This window comes from Ranitomeya variabilis, chromosome 6, assembly GCF_051348905.1.
Source record: "Ranitomeya variabilis isolate aRanVar5 chromosome 6, aRanVar5.hap1, whole genome shotgun sequence".
Lineage (NCBI taxonomy): Eukaryota > Metazoa > Chordata > Amphibia > Anura > Dendrobatidae > Ranitomeya > Ranitomeya variabilis.
This window is the reverse complement of record NC_135237.1, coordinates 11,232,111-11,250,890: the sequence shown is the minus strand read 5'-3', so window position 1 is coordinate 11,250,890 and position 18,780 is coordinate 11,232,111.

Here is an 18,780-nt window from a genome sequence, read left to right as displayed (position 1 = left end):
GAGGTTCCTCATAAAGCAAGCCCAAGGCCAGAAAAAACGCATCCACATCGCGCAACGCAGGATCCCCTGCTGGCAATGAGAAGGCCCAATCTTGAGGGTCACCCCTGAGCAAGGAAATCACAATCCTAACCTGCTGAGCAGGGTCTCCAGCTGAACGAGACTTCAGGGACAAATAAAGCTTACAATTATTTCGGAAATTCTGGAAGCTAGCTCTATTCCCTGTGAAGAACTCCGGCAAAGGAATTCTCGGCTCAGATACTGGAGCATGTACCACAAAATCTTGTAAATTTTGTACTTTCGTGATGAGATTATTCAAACCCGCAGTTACACTCTGAAGATCCATTATTGTCAGGTGCACACAGAGCCATACAGAGATTAGGAGGAGAGAGAGAAAAAAGACTGCAGCAAGGCAAACTGGAGGAAAAAAAAAAAAAAAAAAAAATTCCAGCAGACTTCTTATAACTCTCCTTTCTAAACCTGGGTCTTTAACACTTTATAGGCCGGTCAAACTGTCATGATCTCTGCAGGCAGAGATCATAGCAAGCCTATAGAGGGACAAGCTCTCGGAAGATGGAACTATACTGACCATGAACTAAGCCTGCCGCGCAACTAGAAATAGCCAGGTAGCATTTCCTATTTATTGCTAGATGCCCAGCTCTGGCCTAAGACCTAAATAGCTAGCAGAGGGAAATATAAGACCTGGCTCACCTCTAGAGAAATATTCCAAAGAAGACAGTAGCCCCCCACATATAATGACGGTGAGTTCAGATGAAACAACAAACGCAGCAGGAAAATAGTCTTAGCAAATTTGAGGTCCGCTTACTAGATAGCAGAAGACAGATAGTATACTTTCATGGTCAGCAGAAAAACACTAACAAAACACCATCCAGAGATTACCTTAAACTCTGGCATTAACTCATAACGCCAGAGTAGCAATCCCTGATCAACGAGAGCTTTCCAGACACAGTAACAAAACTTCAGCTGTGAACTGGAACAAATAGGCAAAACGAAACATGGACAAAAGTCCAACTTATCTAGTAGTTGTCAGAAGCAGGAACAAGCACTGAGAGGCATCAGATAACATTGTTGACCGGCAAGAAACCACCAGAGAAATGAGCTTAAATAGCGACACCCACTACTGATGGAACCAGGTGAAACAGGAAAGAGGATGACAAGTCCAATTCCACAAGCGGCCACCGGGGGAGCCCAGAATCCAAATTCACAACAGGCTCCGCAGTCAGAGGCACGTTCCCTATACGGTACCGTGCCTGCCATTATACAATAGGTCAGAAACCGGACAGTATAGTCCTCCATACAGTCCTATGGGCACCACACAGCACTACATACAGAATAATGAGCCCCATATATTGCTCTATACAGTATTATGGGCACCACATAGTGCTTCATCTATATATATAACTAGCTGAAGAGCCTGGCGTTGCCTGGGCATAGTAAATATCCGTGGTTAGTTATAGCACCTCACTTCTCTTATTTTCCCATCACGCCTCTCATTTTCCCCATCACATCTTTCATTTTCCCCCTCACATCTCTCATTTTCTCCCTCACACCTCTCATTTTCCCCCTCACTCCTCTCATTCCCCCTAACACTTGTCATTTCGACCTCACATCTGTCATTTTCCGATCACTCCACTATTTTCCCTCACTCCTCTCATGTTGCACTCACACCTTTTCATTTTCACCTCACACCTCTCATTTTCACCTCAGTATATACATGTTTGTCATCTCCCTTATATATAGTATACACCTGTATGTCATCTCCTGTATATAGTATATATCTGTATGTCATCTCCCCTGTATATACAGTGGGGCAAAAAAGTATTTAGTCAGTCAGCAATAGTGCAAGTTCCACCACTTAAAAAGATGAGAGGCGTCTGTAATTTACATCATAGGTAGACCTCAACTATGGGAGACAAACTGAGAAAAAAAATCCAGAAAATCACATTGTCTGTTTTTTTATCATTTTATTTGCATATTATGGTGGAAAATAAGTATTTGGTCAGAAACAAACAATCAAGATTTCTGGCTCTCACAGACCTGTAACTTCTTCTTTAAGAGTCTCCTCTTTCCTCCACTCATTACCTGTAGTAATGGCACCTGTTTAAACTTGTTATCAGTATGAAAAGACACCTGTGCACACCCTCAAACAGTCTGACTCCAAACTCCACTATGGTGAAGACCAAAGAGCTGTCAAAGGACACCAGAAACAAAATTGTAGCCCTGCACCAGGCTGGGAAGACTGAATCTGCAATAGCCAACCAGCTTGGAGTGAAGAAATCAACAGTGGGAGCAATAATTAGAAAATGGAAGACATTCAAGACCACTGATAATCTTCCTCGATCTGGGGCTCCACGCAAAATCCCACCCCGTGGGGTCAGAATGATCACAAGAACGGTGAGCAAAAATCCCAGAACCACGCGGGGGGACCTAGTTAATGAACTGCAGAGAGCTGGGACCAATGTAACAAGGCCTACCATAAGTAACACACTACGCCACCATGGACTCAGATCCTGCAGTGCCAGACGTGTCCCACTGCTTAAGCCAGTACATGTCCGGGCCCATCTGAAGTTTGCTAGAGAGCATTTGGATGATCCAGAGGAGTTTTGGGAGAATGTCCTATGGTCTGATGAAACCAAATTGGAACTGTTTGGTAGAAACACAACTTGTCATGTTTGGAGGAAAAAGAATACTGAGTTGCATCCATCCAACACCATACCTACTGTAAAGCATGGTGGTGGAAACATCATGCTTTGGGGCTGTTTCTCTGCAAAGGGGCCAGGACGACTGATCCGGGTACATGAAAGAATGAATGGGGCCATGTATCGTGAGATTTTGAGTGCAAACCTCCTTCCATCAGCAAGGGCATTGAAGATGAAACGTGGCTGGGTCTTTCAACATGACAATGATCCAAAGCACACCGCCAGGGCAACGAAGGAGTGGCTTCGTAAGAAGCATTTCAAGGTCCTGGAGTGGCCTAGCCAGTCTCCAGATCTCAACCCTATAGAAAACCTTTGGAGGGAGTTGAAAGTACGTGTTGCCAAGCGAAAAGCCAAAAACATCACTGCTCTAGAGGAGATCTGCATGAAGGAATGGGCCAACCTACCAACAACAGTGTGTGGCAACCTTGTGAAGACTTACAGAAAACATTTGACCTCTGTCATTGCCAACAAAGGATATATTACAAAGTATTGAGATGAAATTTTGTTTCTGACCAAATACTTATTTTCCACCATAATATGCAAATAAAATGATAAAAAAACAGACAATGTGATTTTCTGGATTTTTTTTCTCAGTTTGTCTCCCATAGTTGAGGTCTACCTATGATGTAAATTACAGACGCCTCTCATCTTTTTAAGTGGTGGAACTTGCACTATTGCTGACTGACTAAATACTTTTTTGCCCCACTGTAGTATATACCTGCTGTGTCATCTCCCCTGTATATAGTATATACCTGTATGTCATCTCCTCCTATATATAGTATATACCTGTATGTAATCTCCTCCTGTATATAGTATATACCTGTGTGTCATCTCACCTATATATAGTATATATCTGTGTGTCATCTCCTCATGTATATAGTATATACCTGTATGTCATCTCCTCCTATACATAGGATATACCTGTATGTCATCTCCTCCTGTATATACTATATACCTGTAGGTAATCTGCTCCTGTATATAGTATATACCTGTGTGTCATCTGCTCCTGTATATAGTATATACCTGTATGTCATCTCCTCCTGTATGTAGTATGTACCTGTATGTCATCTCCTCTATATAGTATATACCTGTGTGTCATCTCTCCTGTATATAGTGTATACCTATGTGTCATCTCCCCTGTAAATAGTATATACCTGTGTGTCATCTCCTCCTGTATATAGTATATATCTGTATGTCATCTCCTCCTGTATTAGACCTAGTTCACACGTTATTTGGTCAGTATTTTTACCTCAGTATTTGTAAGCTAAATTGGCAGCCTGATAAATCCCCAGCCAACAGTAAGCCCTCCCCCCTGGCAGTATATATTAGCTCACACATACACATAATAGACAGGTCATGTGATTGACAGCTGCCGGATTCCTATATGGTACATTTGTTGCTCTTGTAGTTTGTCTGCTTATTAATCAGATTTTTATTTTTGAAGGCTAATACCAGACTTGTGTGTTTTAGGGCGAGTTTCGTGTGTCAAGTTGTGTGTGTTGAGTTGCGTGTGGCGACATGCATGTAGTGACTTTTGTGAGATGAGTTTTGTGTGGCGACATGCGTGTAGCAACTTTTTGTGTCGAGTTGCATGTGACAGGTTAGTGTAGCAAGTTGTGTGCAGCAAGTTTTGTGCATGGCGAGTTTTGCGCGTGGCGAGTTTTATGTGTGGTGCCTTTTGAGTATGTGCAAGTTTTGTGTGAGGCAAGTTTTGCATGTGTTGCAACTTTTGTGCATGTGGCAATTTTTCCGCGTGTGCAAGTTTTGCGTGTGGCAAGTTTTCCATGAGGTGAGTTTTGCACGTGTGGCGAGTTTTGCATGTGGAGAGTTTTGTGCATGGCGAGTTTTGAGCGGCGACTTTTGTGTTTCGACTTTTATGTGGCGAGGTTGGTGTATGTGTGGTGAAATGTGCGCTGAGGGTGGTATATGTGTTCGAGCACGTGGTAGTGTGTGGCGCATTTTGTGTGTGTGTTCATATCTGTTGTGGATTCTGTTTGTGGGCTCCCTCTGGTGGTTACTGCTGGTACTGGGTGACTTTGGTGGGTTGCGGCCTTTGGTTTCCACCTGTCCATCAGTGGCTGGGTGTTTCCTATTTTACCTGGCCTTTCTGTCATTTCCCTTGCCGGCTATCAATGTGTTCAGATGTGCTCTGTTTGGTTCCTGCCTACCTGCTCCCAGATCTTTCAGGATAAGCTAAGTGCTGATTTTCAGTTGTTTGGTTTTTGTCCAGCTGGCTTAGAATGTCTCTATGTTAGCTGGTTGCTCTAGTGGACTGAGGTTCTCCCCATGTGCCATGAGTTGGCACATGGGTTCTTGTAATCTCAGGATGTTTTTTTTGATTAGGGTTTTTTGCTGACCGCTCAGTCCCCTTTTGTGTCATTCTGCTTTCTAGTTTTCAGCGGGCCTCTATTTGCTAAAGCTATATACATCATCTCTATGTGTGTGCCTTCCTCTCATTTCACCGTCAATACATGTGGGGGGCAACTATACCTTTGGGGTTAATTCCTCTGGAGGCAAGTGAGGTCTTTGTTTTCTCTGCAGTACTAGTTAGCTCTTAGGCTGGTGCGTGGCGTCTAGAACCAACGTAGGCACGCTCCCTGGCTATCTCTAGTTGCGTTTGTCAGGCGTAGGGCAGCGGTCAGCCCAGGTTCCATCACCCTAGAGCTCGTCCGATATTTTTTATACTTTGCTTGTCCTGTGCTATCCCTCGCCATTGGGGATTCATGACAGTATAGCCGGCCAACAAAAGTGTTAATTGTTTGGGCTGAAGCAGGAGAAAAAGAAGTGTTCAAGGGAATTTTTTTTTTTTATTTCCTTCAGAGTTTTGCTGCCTAGCCCTTAATTGCTGTCAAGCTGCTTCTTACCTCCTCTTAACCCTTGAATGGCTCTGATCTTAGCTGTTTATCATGGATGTCCAGAGTTTGGCTTCCAGCCTGAGTAATCTCGCAGCAAAGGTTCAAAACATACAGGATTTCGTTGTTCACACTCCCATGTCTGAACCTAGAATTCCTATTCCAGAGTTTTTTTCTAGAGATAGATCTACCTTCTTGAATTTCAGGAACAATTGTAAATTGTTTCTCTCTTTGAAATCTCGCTCCTCTGGAGACCCTGCTCAACAGGTCAAGATTGTTATATCGTTCCTACGGGGCGACCCTCAGAATTGGGCATTTGCATTGGCGCCAGGGGATCCTGCATTGCTCAGTGTGGATGCGTTTTTTCTGGCATTGGGATTGCTCTATGAGGAACCTAACCTAGAGATTCAGGCTGAAAAGGCTTTATTAGCCCTCTCTCAGGGGCATGATGAAGCGGAAATATATTGTCAGAAATTTCGGAAATGGTCGGTGCTTACTCAGTGGAATGAGTGCGCCCTGGCTGCAAACTTCAGAAATGGTCTTTCTGAGGCCATTAAGGATATTATGGTGGGGTTCCCTGCGCCTACAGGTCTGAATGAGTCTATGGCTATGGCCATTCAGATTGATCGGCGTTTACGGGAGCGCAAACCCGTGCACCAGTTGGCGGTGTCTTCTGAACAGGCACCTGAGACTATGCAATGTGATAGAATTCAGTCCAGAAGTGAACGGCAAAATTATAGGCGGAAAAATGGTTTGTGTTTTTATTGTGGTGATTCAGCTCATGTTATATCAGCATGCTCTAAACGCACAAAAAGGGTTGATAAATCTTTTGCCATTGATACTCTGCAGTCTAAGTTCATTTTGTCTGTGACTTTGATTTTTTCACTGTCTTCCATTTCCGTCGATGCCTATGTGGATTCAGGCGCTGCCCTGAGTCTTATGGATTGGTCATTTGCTAAACGCTGCGGTTTTAGTCTAGAGCCTCTGGAAGTTCCTATTCCTCTGAAGGGAATTGATTCTACACCATTGGCTATGAATAAACCGCAGTATTGGACACAAGTGACCATGCGCATGACTCCCGTTCATCAGGAGGTGATATTCGCTTCCTTGTACTGTATAATTTACATGATGTACTAGTGCTTGGTCTGCCATGGCTACAAACTCATAATCCTGTCCTGGACTGGAAAACAATGTCTGTGCTAAGCTGGGGATGTCAGGGGGTTCATGATGATGCACCTCCGATTTCTATCGCTTCATCTACTCCTTCGGAGATCCCTGCGTTTTTGTCGGATTTTGGGGATGTTTTTGAGGAGCCTAAGCTCAATTCGCTCCCTCCTCATAGAGAGTGTGACTGTGCTATAGAATTGATTCCTGGCAGTAAGTTCCCTAAGGGTCGTTTATTTAATCTGTCACTGCCAGAGCATACTGCTATGCGGAATTATATTAAGGAGTCCTTGGAAAAGGGACATATTCGTCCATCTTCGTCCCCTCTGGGAGCAGGTTTTTTTTTCGTGGCAAAAAAAGATGGTTCCCTGAGGCCTTGTATAGATTATCGCCTTCTGAATAAGATTACAGTCAAATACCAATATCCATTGCCATTATTTACTGATTTGTTTGCTCGCATTAATGGGGCTAGGTGGTTCACTAAAATAGATCTTCGTGGTGCGTATAATCTGGTGCGGATAAAACAGGGTGATGAGTGGAAAACCGCATTTAATATGCCTGAGGGCCATTTTGAGTATTTGGTAATGCCTTTTGGACTCTCCAATGCTCCGTCAGTCTTTCAGTCCTTTATGCACAATATTTTCCGTGAATATCTGGATAAGTTTATGATTGTGTATTTGGATGATATTTTGGTGTTTTCTGATGACTGGGAGTCTCATGTTCTACAGGTCAGGAAGGTGTTTCAGGTTTTGCGGGCCAATTCTCTGTTTGTGAAGGGCTCAAAGTGTCTCTTCGGAGTCCAGAAGATTTCTTTTTTGGGGTACATTTTTTCTCCTTCTACTATTGAGATGGATCCCGTTAAGGTTCAGGCTATTTGTGACTGGACACAACCTACATCTGTTAAGAGCCTTCAAAAGTTCTTGGGGTTTGCTAATTTTTATCGTCGGTTCATTGCTAATTTTTCCAGTATTGTTAAACCTTTGACTGATTTGACTAAAAAGGGTGCTGATGTTGCTGATTGGTCTCCTGCGGCCGTGGAGGCCTTTCGGGAACTTAAGCGCCGGTTTTCTTCTGCTCCTGTGTTGTGTCAACCAGATGTTTCACTTCCTTTTCAGGTGGAGGTTGATGCTTCCGAGATTGGAGCGGGGGCGGTTTTGTCACAGAGAAGTTCTAATGGCTCGGTGATGAAGCCATGTGCCTTCTTCTCTAGAAAATTCTCGCCCGCCGAGCGCAATTATGATGTGGGTAATCGGGAGCTTTTGGCCATGAAGTGGGCATTTGAGGAGTGGCGTCATTGGCTTGAGGGTGCTAAACATCGTGTGGTGGTCTTGACTGATCACAAGAATCTCATTTACCTTGAGTCTGCCAGGCGTTTGAATCCTAGACAGGCTCGTTGGTCGTTATTTTTTTCTCGTTTCAATTTCGTGGTTTCATACCTGCCAGGTTCAAAGAATGTGAAGGCAGATGCTCTTTCCAGGAGTTTTGTGCCTGACTCTCCTGGAGATACTGGGCCTGCTGGTATCCTTAGGGATGGGGTAATATTGTCCACCGTATCCCCAGACTTGCGACGCGCATTGCAGGAGTTTCAGGTGGATAAACCGGATCGATGTCCACCAGAAAGACTGTTTGTTCCGGATGATTGGACCAGTAGAGTCATCTCCGAGGTCCATTCTTCTGTGTTGGCTGGTCATCCTGGAATATTTGGTACAAGAGACTTGGTGGCCAGGTCTTTTTGGTGGCCTTCCTTGTCTAGGGATGTGTGTACCTTTGTGCAGTCTTGTGAAGTGTGTGCTCGAGCTAAGCCTTGCTGTTCACGGGCTAGTGGGTTGTTGTTATCATTGCCCATCCCGAAGAGGCCTTGGACGCACATTTCCATGGATTTTATTTCTGATCTCCCGGTTTCACAGAAAATGTCCGTTATCTGGGTTGTGTGTGACCGCTTTTCTAAGATGGTTCATTTGGTGCCCTTGCCTAAGTTGCCCTCCTCCTCTGAGTTGGTTCCTTTGTTTTTTCAGAACGTGGTTCGTTTGCATGGGATTCCGGAGAATATCGTTTCTGACAGGGGATCCCAGTTTGTGTCTAGATTTTGGCGGACGTTTTGTGCCAAGATGGGCATTGATTTGTCTTTCTCGTCTGCATTCCATCCTCAGACGAATGGCCAGACGGAGCGAACTAATCAGACCTTGGAAACTTATTTGAGGTGTTTTGTTTCTGCTGATCAGGATGACTGGGTTGCTTTTTTGCCACTGGCCGAATTTGCTCTTAATAATCGGGCTAGTTCTGCCACGTTGGTCTCTCCTTTTTTTTGTAATTCGGGGTTTCATCCTCGTTTTTCCTCTGGTCAGGGGGAATCTTCGGATTGTCCTGGAGTGGACGTGGTGGTGGACAGGTTACATCAGATTTGGAATCAGGTGGTGGACAATTTGAAGTTATCTCAGGAGAAGACTCAGCAGTTTGCTAATCGCCATCGCCGCGTGGGTCCCCGACTTCTTGTTGGGGACTTGGTGTGGTTGTCTTCTCGTTTTGTCCCTATGAAGGTCTCTTCTCCTAAGTTCAATCCTCGGTTCATCGGTCCTTATAGGATCTCGGAGATTCTTAACCCTGTATCTTTCCGTTTGGATCTCCCAGCATCGTTTGCTATTCATAATGTGTTCCATCGGTCGTTGTTGCGGAGGTATGAGGTGCCCGTTGTTCCTTCGGTCGAGCCTCCTGCTCCGGTGCTGGTGGAGGGAGAATTGGAGTATGTTGTTGAAAAGATCTTGGATTCTCGTGTTTCCAGACGCAAACTCCAGTATTTGGTTAAGTGGAAGGGTTATGGTCAGGAGGATAATTCCTGGGTGGTCGCCTCCGATGTTCATGCGACTGATTTGGTCCGCGCCTTCCATAGAGCTCACCCTGATCGCCCTGGGGGTTCTCGTGAGGGTTCGGTGACCCCTCCTCAAGGGGGGGGTACTGTTGTGGATTCTGTTTGTGGGCTCCCTCTGGTGGTTACTGCTGGTACTGGGTGACTTTGGTGGGTTGCGGCCTTTGGTTTCCACCTGTCCATCAGTGGCTGGGTGTTTCCTATTTTACCTGGCCTTTCTGTCATTTCCCTTGCCGGCTATCAATGTGTTCAGATGTGCTCTGTTTGGTTCCTGCCTACCTGCTCCCAGATCTTTCAGGATAAGCTAAGTGCTGATTTTCAGTTGTTTGGTTTTTGTCCAGCTGGCTTAGAATGTCTCTATGTTAGCTGGTTGCTCTAGTGGACTGAGGTTCTCCCCATGTGCCATGAGTTGGCACATGGGTTCTTGTAATCTCAGGATGGTTTTTTTGATTAGGGTTTTTTGCTGACCGCTCAGTCCCCTTTTGCCCTTTTGTGTCATTCTGATTTCTAGTTTTCAGCGGGCCTCTATTTGCTAAAGCTATATACATCATCTCTATGTGTGTGCCTTCCTCTCATTTCACCGTCAATACATGTGGGGGGCAACTATACCTTTGGGGTTAATTCCTCTGGAGGCAAGTGAGGTCTTTGTTTTCTCTGCAGTACTAGTTAGCTCTTAGGCTGGTGCGTGGCGTCTAGAACCAACGTAGGCACGCTCCCTGGCTATCTCTAGTTGCGTTTGTCAGGCGTAGGGCAGCGGTCAGCCCAGGTTCCATCACCCTAGAGCTCGTCCGATATTTTTTATACTTTCCTTGTCCTGTGCTATCCCTCGCCATTGGGGATTCATGACACATATCCCCGTGGTGTTGTGGTGATTATCCCATGTCGGGGCCCCACCTTAGCAACTGTACGGTATATACTCTTTGGCGCCATCGCTCTCATTCTTTAAGTCCCCCTTGTTCACATCTGGCAGCTGTTAATTTGCCTCCCAAGACTTTTCCTTTCACTTTTTCCCCATTATGTAGATAGGGGCAAAATTGTTTGGTGAATTGGAAAGTGCGGGGTTAAAATTTCACCTCACAACATAGCCTATGATAGTGCAGCGCCCGAGAGTCCTGGTCGTTGCAGTACTGTGGCTCCGCCACTAAGGGGAGCTATGGTACGTCTGATGGCACGGAAGGAGTTCATCTGACCAGGTATCACAGACACCAATACATTTCACAGTCGGGCCACCAGGGGGAGCTAAGGGTTCTATTCATTAGGCCACTCCTCACATACTGGTAAAACTGGGGGTCAGGCAGGAAGTTAGAAAGAAAGCTGACTGGGTTGGAACCAGGCAACACCTTGTGGCAGAGGGTGTTGCAGGGGAAGATTCGGTAGGGTCTCTGTCAGGTTTGGGACCCTGATGGAGGCCTGGCTACAAGGAAGAACGTCACAGGACCGTGCCTGCACAGAATAGTGGCGGTGCCCTAAGAAAGGATTGGAAGCGAGATATATTGTGCTGAGTGAGAAACGAGATCGAAGCAAGTAGGAGAATACCAGTAGGAGTCGTGCTGTAAGATCGAGGCAACATCCTACTGAGGCGTGCAACCGGTGGCCGGAACGCCGAGGAAGTATATATACATCTAGCTTCAAGCAATACTTCAGGACAGTCAGTCATAGGTGGGCTGTCTCACACCAAATCACCTAAGAAGACATAGGGGGCAACCTGTGGAGAGGGGCGACTCTAGGGTCCCGGAAGAGCTCCGAGCCTACCCGTCATACGGGTGCCATCCTAACCAGAACATCGGGAGGGACGGAGGATTAGCAGAACATCATCTAATCGAGTTGTGAGGGAACATCAGAAACAGACACAACAGTTGTGGGGTACTTTCCGTAAGCACTGCAGGGAAGGACTACAACACATAGCGCTAGCAGGAAGGCACTGATTTCCACCTGCAAAGGGAACTCTGGAGGTGCCATTGGACCGGCCGGACTTGCGCAGCCTGGTTATCCGTATTCCAGACTGAGGACCCAGAGATCTTCAGTAAAGAGGTAAAGAGACTGCAACCTGGTGTCTTCGTTATTTACCGCGTCCTGCACCCCACAACTGCACCACTACCACCATTCATAACCACCCTTCCACTGGACGTCTTCCACTGACTGACAGGGCCACGGACCGGGCTTAGCCACCGTGACAATCCCAGAACAGAGACTCAGAGGCCCGGTGCCGGGTACCCCTCGGCCCTGCGGCAGTGGGGGCGCTCCAATTTTTGGCGTCACGAACAGGATCTACTTAAGCCTGAAGAATCAGGTCATGTGTGCCTTGGAACTGTGATTTATCGTGCTTGGACTGTGCTTTATTGAGAGAACTGTGTGTTGCCACTTGCCGCCAGAAGTTCCCACCAAAAACCGCCGCCATTGCTGCGTCAGAGAAGGAGGGCGTGTCATGGGAGGAGACTACCAAAGTGGCGCCAGAAGCGGCGACCGCCCCCTGCGCCTCTTGTTGCAAAGCGATGACCTGCCTCAAAGCAGAGGACCACCCCCTGACTTGCAACGGCGGGAATCGGGAGATGGAGAGGAAGCCCGACCCCGGAGAAATGGCGGAGTCAGATGCATGCACTGCCACCGAATGTCGGACAGTGAAGATGAACAGCAAGTGCCTGAAAGAGGAAGGAGCAATCCCGGCTTGCCCTCATCCACCAGGGGAGGACCCACATCCACCGCAGCGGAAGGACCTGAATTCCGTGGAGCCGGTAGCGGAGCTGGGCCTCCCCATCACGACCTCGGAGCCAGCGGAGGAGGAACCATGGTGGGCGGAGCCGCATCCGGGGACCGCATTGGAGGAGCCGCGGTCCGGGTTGCAGCCGACTCCAGTGTTCTCGTCAACGGACCGGATCAACATCGGTGGAATCACATCAGGCGCAGGTATGGAAGGCGCCCCTGCTCCCTCACTCGATCCCGTTCCCGCGACCGATCCTCACCCCAATAGTAACCGCTTCTTCACGGTTGAGCGGGTAGTCCTCACTCCCGCCCTAATGGGGAAGCTGGTACCGCCACTGCCGACCAAGATGGGAGAACCAATAGATGTGGGCCCAGATGGGGTGATCCTCCGATGGGATACCCCCGGGGTTGAGCAGGATGGGACTCTAGGGGACGGTCTCACCCTTGCGGTACTCACCTGGGAACAGTATAAGCAGTGTTCGATCCAACACTGGAAAAATCGGGACGAGACCGAACAACAAGATACACAACGAAGGAAGTCTGCACATAGTAGGAAGGATGTGGTAAAGCGGGGGACTGTGCTGGCCTACCACCCGAAGAGGGGATGGGGCTCCATACAGGAACCGGGACTACCAACTGATGTCTTTGTTACTAGTTACAATGTGAAAACTCCCTGTTGCAGCCGAAATGGGGATCCATTGCAAAGAGGGGATCAGGTGACTTACAACCGTCATCGGAATGCGCAGGGATGGTGCGCTAGGAATGTCCGACGATGTGAGCCTGAGGGAGCGTCACCTGTTGCCCCGAACATGACTGATCCAGATTTGCCAGATCTTGTTACTATCACTACCGTCCGCCTTGTGGCGGCTGCTGAACTTGCAAGCAGGGTTAGCCTTCAGATCCAGACGCCGGGTGATCTGATTGCACCTGAGGGATCCACCGCTGGCATTAACATTGCATCGGCCGGGGATCAGAGACCATCCCCTGCACAAGAAGACTGAGTAAGCATAAATGCTTCATTGGTTGTAAATAGTTTCTTTAACTGATTGTTTTCTCCTTGTCTTCTTTTCTGCTAAACTCGTCCAGGGTTAACTCTTAAAGGGATCCCTTTGTTGACCCGGGATCCCTATTGTTTTGTTTGCTTTTTCTACTTTTTCCCCTGTTATCAAGAACTGCCGCAATCATGAACAGTGCATGATACAAACTCTTTGTAAATAGTTTGCACCTTCTTAAAGGTGCTTCCTACTGGTTTTACTTAGAAAGAGACTCCTTGCGAAGATACCGCACCGGAGCCTTTGCTGAGTACGGACTGGTAGCTTGAGAAGATGTGCTACCTCATGAAGACTTGGTCTCCTCTTAAAGGGGATGTTCACTTGTTGCACTTAAAGAGTGGTATTGCTTTAAGACCGATAGATAGCAATAATGTCTTGACAAGAAGAAAATGATGCTGATGTTTACATGTAAAAGTTATATGTATCCAACTAGTTAATTGTGAAAAATGTTTAATAATGTTGATGGAAGAACGAGGACAGAAAGTGAACCCGTATGGGGTTAGTTAGTGAGTCCTCCTAAGAGCCATATAGAGATGGCCCATTGGTTCTGAGCAGAAGGAAAAATGTTATGTTCTGTACTGTGTATAGTGGTGGAAGGGCAGTAGGCCCGGGCTGAAAGGGGCGGTCCTGTATAGAAAGGAGAGGCAGAAGGTCTGGTGCCGTTAGGACAGGCGGTCCTGCAGACTTAAAGAAGGAGAATGAAAAGTTAAATTGCCTTATAATGTGATTATAAGAAGGTCTTTAGTGGATTCAGAGTGTACGTCCTTAAAGGCAATGTTAAATTATTGTTCAAGAATTTGCACTGAGTAGAATACCCGGTTGGGTAAAGAAAGTTATTTATAGCATGTTGCTATGATATTTAACCATGTTTGTAACGTTCAAGTGTCCTCACCTCCCATAAAGGGAAGCTCTGTTCAAGTATGCTTATTGTTATTGCACTCAACAAAATTGTATGTCTTTTTGCTAACCTGTATTGTTGTTTTTCTTCCCAGTCCCGGAGTACTGGATTTAACCGGGGGGGAGTGCAGCGCCCCAGAGTCCTGGTCGTTGCAGTACTGTGGCTCCGCCACTAAGGGGAGCTATGGTACGTCTGATGGCACGGAAGGAGTTCATCTGACCAGGTATCACAGACACCAATACATTTCACAGTCGGGCCACCAGGGAGAGCTAAGGGTTCTATTCATTAGGCCACTCCTCACATACTGGTAAAACTGGGGGTCAGGCAAGAAGTTAGAAAGAAAGCTGACTGGGTTGGAACCAGGCAACACCTTGTGGCAGAGGGTGTTGCAGGGGAAGATTCGGTAGTGTCTCTGTCAGGTTTGGGACCCTGATGGAGGCCTGGCTACAAGGAAGAACGTCACGGGACCGTGCCTGCACAGAATAGCGGCGGTGCCCTAAGAAAGGATTGGAAGCGAGATATATTGTGCTGAGTGAGAAACGAGATCGAAGCAAGTAGGAGAATACCAGTAGGAGTCGTGCTGTAAGATCGAGGCAACATCCTACTGAGGCGTGCAACCGGTGGCCGGAACGCCGAGGAAGTATATATACATCTAGCTTCAAGCAATACTTCAAACCTACGGCAGGACAGTCAGTCATAGGTGGGCTGTCTCACACCAAATCACCTAAGAAGACATAGGGGGCAATCTGTGGAGAGGGGCGACTCTAGGGTCCCGGAAGAGCTCCGAGCCTACCCGTCATACGGGTGCCATCCTAACCAGAACATCGGGAGGGACGGAGGATTAGCAGAACATCATCTAATCGAGTTGTGAGGGAACATCAGAAACAGACACAACAGTTGTGGGGTACTTTCCGTAAGCACTGCAGGGAAGGACTACAACACATAGCGCTAGCAGGAAGGCACTGATTTCCACCTGCAAAGGGAACTCTGGAGGTGCCATTGGACCGGCCGGACTTGCGCAGCCTGGTTATCCGTATTCCAGACTGAGGACCCAGAGATCTTCAGTAAAGAGGTAAAGAGACTGCAACCTGGTGTCTTTGTTATTTACCGCGTCCTGCACCCCACAACTGCACCACTACCACCATTCATAACCACCCTTCCACTGGACGTCTTCCACTGACTGACAGAGCCACGGACCGGGCTTAGCCACCGTGACAATCCCAGAACAGAGACTCAGAGGCCCGGTGCCGGGTACCCCTCGGCCCTGCGGCAGTGGGGGCGCTCCAATACTCTCGGGATCCATACGTGTGACTGTGCAAAATTTTGTGCCTGTAGCTGCGACGCCTCCAACACTTTTCCTTTCACTTTTTCCCCATTATGTAGATAGGGGCAAAATTGTTTGGTGAATTGGAAAGCGCGGGGTTAAAATTTCACCTCACAACATAGGCTATGACGCTCTCGGGGTCCAGACGTGTGACTGTGCAAAATTTCGTGCCTGTAGCTGCGACGGTTCAGATGCCAATCCCAGACATACACACATACACACACATTCAGCTTTATATATTAGATTGTCTAAGGGTTTTTCCGTCTGTCTGTCTGTCTGTCTGTCTTTCTGTCTGTCTTTCTGTCTGTCCTGGAAATCCCGCGTCTCTGATTGGTCGAGGCCGCCAGGCCTCGACCAATCAGAGACGGGCACAGCATGGCGACGATGATGTCATAAAGGTTGCCTCGACCAATCAGCGACGGGCACAGTCTGCCGCGAATTCACCTCGACCAATCAGCGACGGGCACAGTATCGACGTAGATGTCATAATGGTTGCCATGGCGACGATGATGTCATAAAGGTTGCCTCGACCAATCAGCGACGGGCACAGTCTGACGCGAATTCGCCTCGACCAATCAGCGACGGGCACAGTATCGACGTAGATGTCATAATGGTTGCCATGGCGACGATGATGTCATAAAGGTTGCCTCGACCAATCAGCGACGGGCACAGTCTGCAGCGAATTCTGGAATCATCTTTGTCCATATACTACGGGGGCATGCATATTCTAGAATACCCGATGCATTAGAATCGGGCCACATTCTAGTACAGAATAATGAGCTCCATATATTGCTCCATACAGTATTATGGGCACCACATAGTCCTCCATAAAGAATAATGAGCCCCATTTACTGCTTCATACAGTATTATGGTCACCACATAGTGCTCCATACAGAATAATGAGACCATATATTGCTCTATACAGTATTATGGTCACCACATAGTGCTCCATACAGAATAATGATCCTAATATATTGCTCCATACAGTATTATGGTCAACACATAGTCCTCCATACAGAATAATGAGCCTCATATATTGCTCCATACGGTATTATGGGCACCACATAGTCCTCCACATAGTATTATGGGTACCACACAGCGCTCCATACAGAATAAAGAGACCCATATATTGCTCCATAATGAGCCCCATATAGTGGTCCTGGAGAGCCTGCTTAGTGCTGGAGGATGGCAGACAGCGGCACCGACTGCTCCAGAGTCAAGAGAAATCTCCTGAAGATTGGGCGGACGCTCCTCTTCTTGATTGACTCCTGTCAGCTGCGCAGGACTGGAGACGTATGGAGTTTCCTGCCAGCCATTGAAGATGATGAGGGAGAGAGTGCAGCTGTCTGGAGTCGTCAGGTGGGACCCGGAGGGGGGAAGCTGGGGGGAAGGATATTGTCAGCTCTGTGCAGGGGGTGAGAAAGTACGAGAGGATCCCCTGTGACATGGAGACTATCCCCGACCAGAGGTCACTGGACCCCAGTATCATAGGCATAGAGAGGTCACCGTCCCTCCATTACTATAAAGAGGTCACCAGCCCCAAGTACTACAGAGAGGTCACCAGCCCCCAAATACTATAGAGAGGTCACCTGCCCCCCAGTACTACAGAGATAGGTCACCAGCCCCCAAGTACTATAGAGATCACTATCACCACCAGTAATATAGAGACGTCACCATCCCCCCAGTACTATAGAGAGGTCACCTGCCCCCAAGTACTATAGAGGTCACCTGCCCCTCAGTACTATAGAGAGAGGTCACTAGCCCCCCAGTACTATAGAGAGATGTCACCAGCCCCCCCAGTACTAGAGAGAGGTCACTAGCCCCCCCAGTACTACAGAGATATCAGCAGCCCCCGAGTACTATAGAGAGAAGGCACCACCCCAGTTCTACAGATAGAGGTCATCAGCCCCCAAGCACTATAGAGGTCACCTGCCCCTAGTACTATAGAGAGGTCACCAGCCCCCTAGTACTATAGAGAGGTCACCAGCCCCCCAGTGCTATAGAGGACAACAGCCTCCCAGTACTATAGAGAGGTCACCAGCCTCCCAGTACTACAGAGAGAGGACACCAGCCCCCCAGTACTATAGAGAGGTCACCAGCCCCCGGTACTATAGAGAGGTCACCAGCCCCCCAGTACTACAGAGAGGTCACCAGCCCCCAGTACTATAGAGGTCACCAGTCCCCCGGTACTATAGAGAGGTCACCAGCCCCCCCAGTACTACAGAGAGGTCACCAGCCCCCCAGTACTATAGAGAGGTCACCAGCCTCCCAGTACTATAGGGAGAGGACACCAGCCACATTACTATAGAGAAGTCACCAGTGCTCTAGCAATATAGAGGCAGGGCTGACTCCAGGTTTTCATGGTCCCCGGGGAGAAAGTCTCATTGGGCCCCTTTAGTACATACTATATGTTAGGGTTGGTGGAACGCACCGAGTATATATATATATATTAATAGGTGCATTTGCAACCCGGGGTCCACTGTGCAGGAGAGGAACCTGCTGCTGACAAGTGGCGGCGCTATATGGCAGTATAAATGAACTCTGTTAACTCCACAGATTCGCTAGAAACAAGATGCTGTGCCCTGTTAACCTCACAGAGGTACACAGGTACCAAACAGAGCAAAAATGTGGTCATGTAGTCAGAGAAACAGGCAAACAACTCCTCACCGGGGGTGATGGTATTCTAGAGGCTTATTTCAGCCAAGGCCCTGAATACACACATACAAACTCCCCACCGGAGGTGCTGGTATTCTAGGGGCTTATTTCAGCCAAACCCTAACCACATCCAGACATAACCACACTGGCGCTGAGCTCATAGACTTTGGTTTGATAGTAGCGCATGGCCGTGCGGCCATGCGAACCTTTTATAGCTGTAGCAGACAAGGACCTTACAAGTGGTCCAATAGGAGCTGCTACAGGGCCTGAGCGTGTGACCTCCGACCTCCAAAGAGAGGTCCTCCCGTGGGCATGCTCAGTGTGTGCAAAGCAGGACTTAGTCCCAGAAAAGCCTGCACACCGCTGACCAGTGCTGGCTACAAAAGCAGAACCTGGAAAGGCAGCAGTAACCCTTTGCACAGTATCAGGCTGAGCGAGATGCTGGGACCAACGTCTCCGCAGAGCAGGCTCCACTGCGGCTGAAGCAGAATGAGAGACATGGCTTGAGATTCCCCCTGTGCAGCGGCGGGAACTCGACTCCTAACATTATGATTC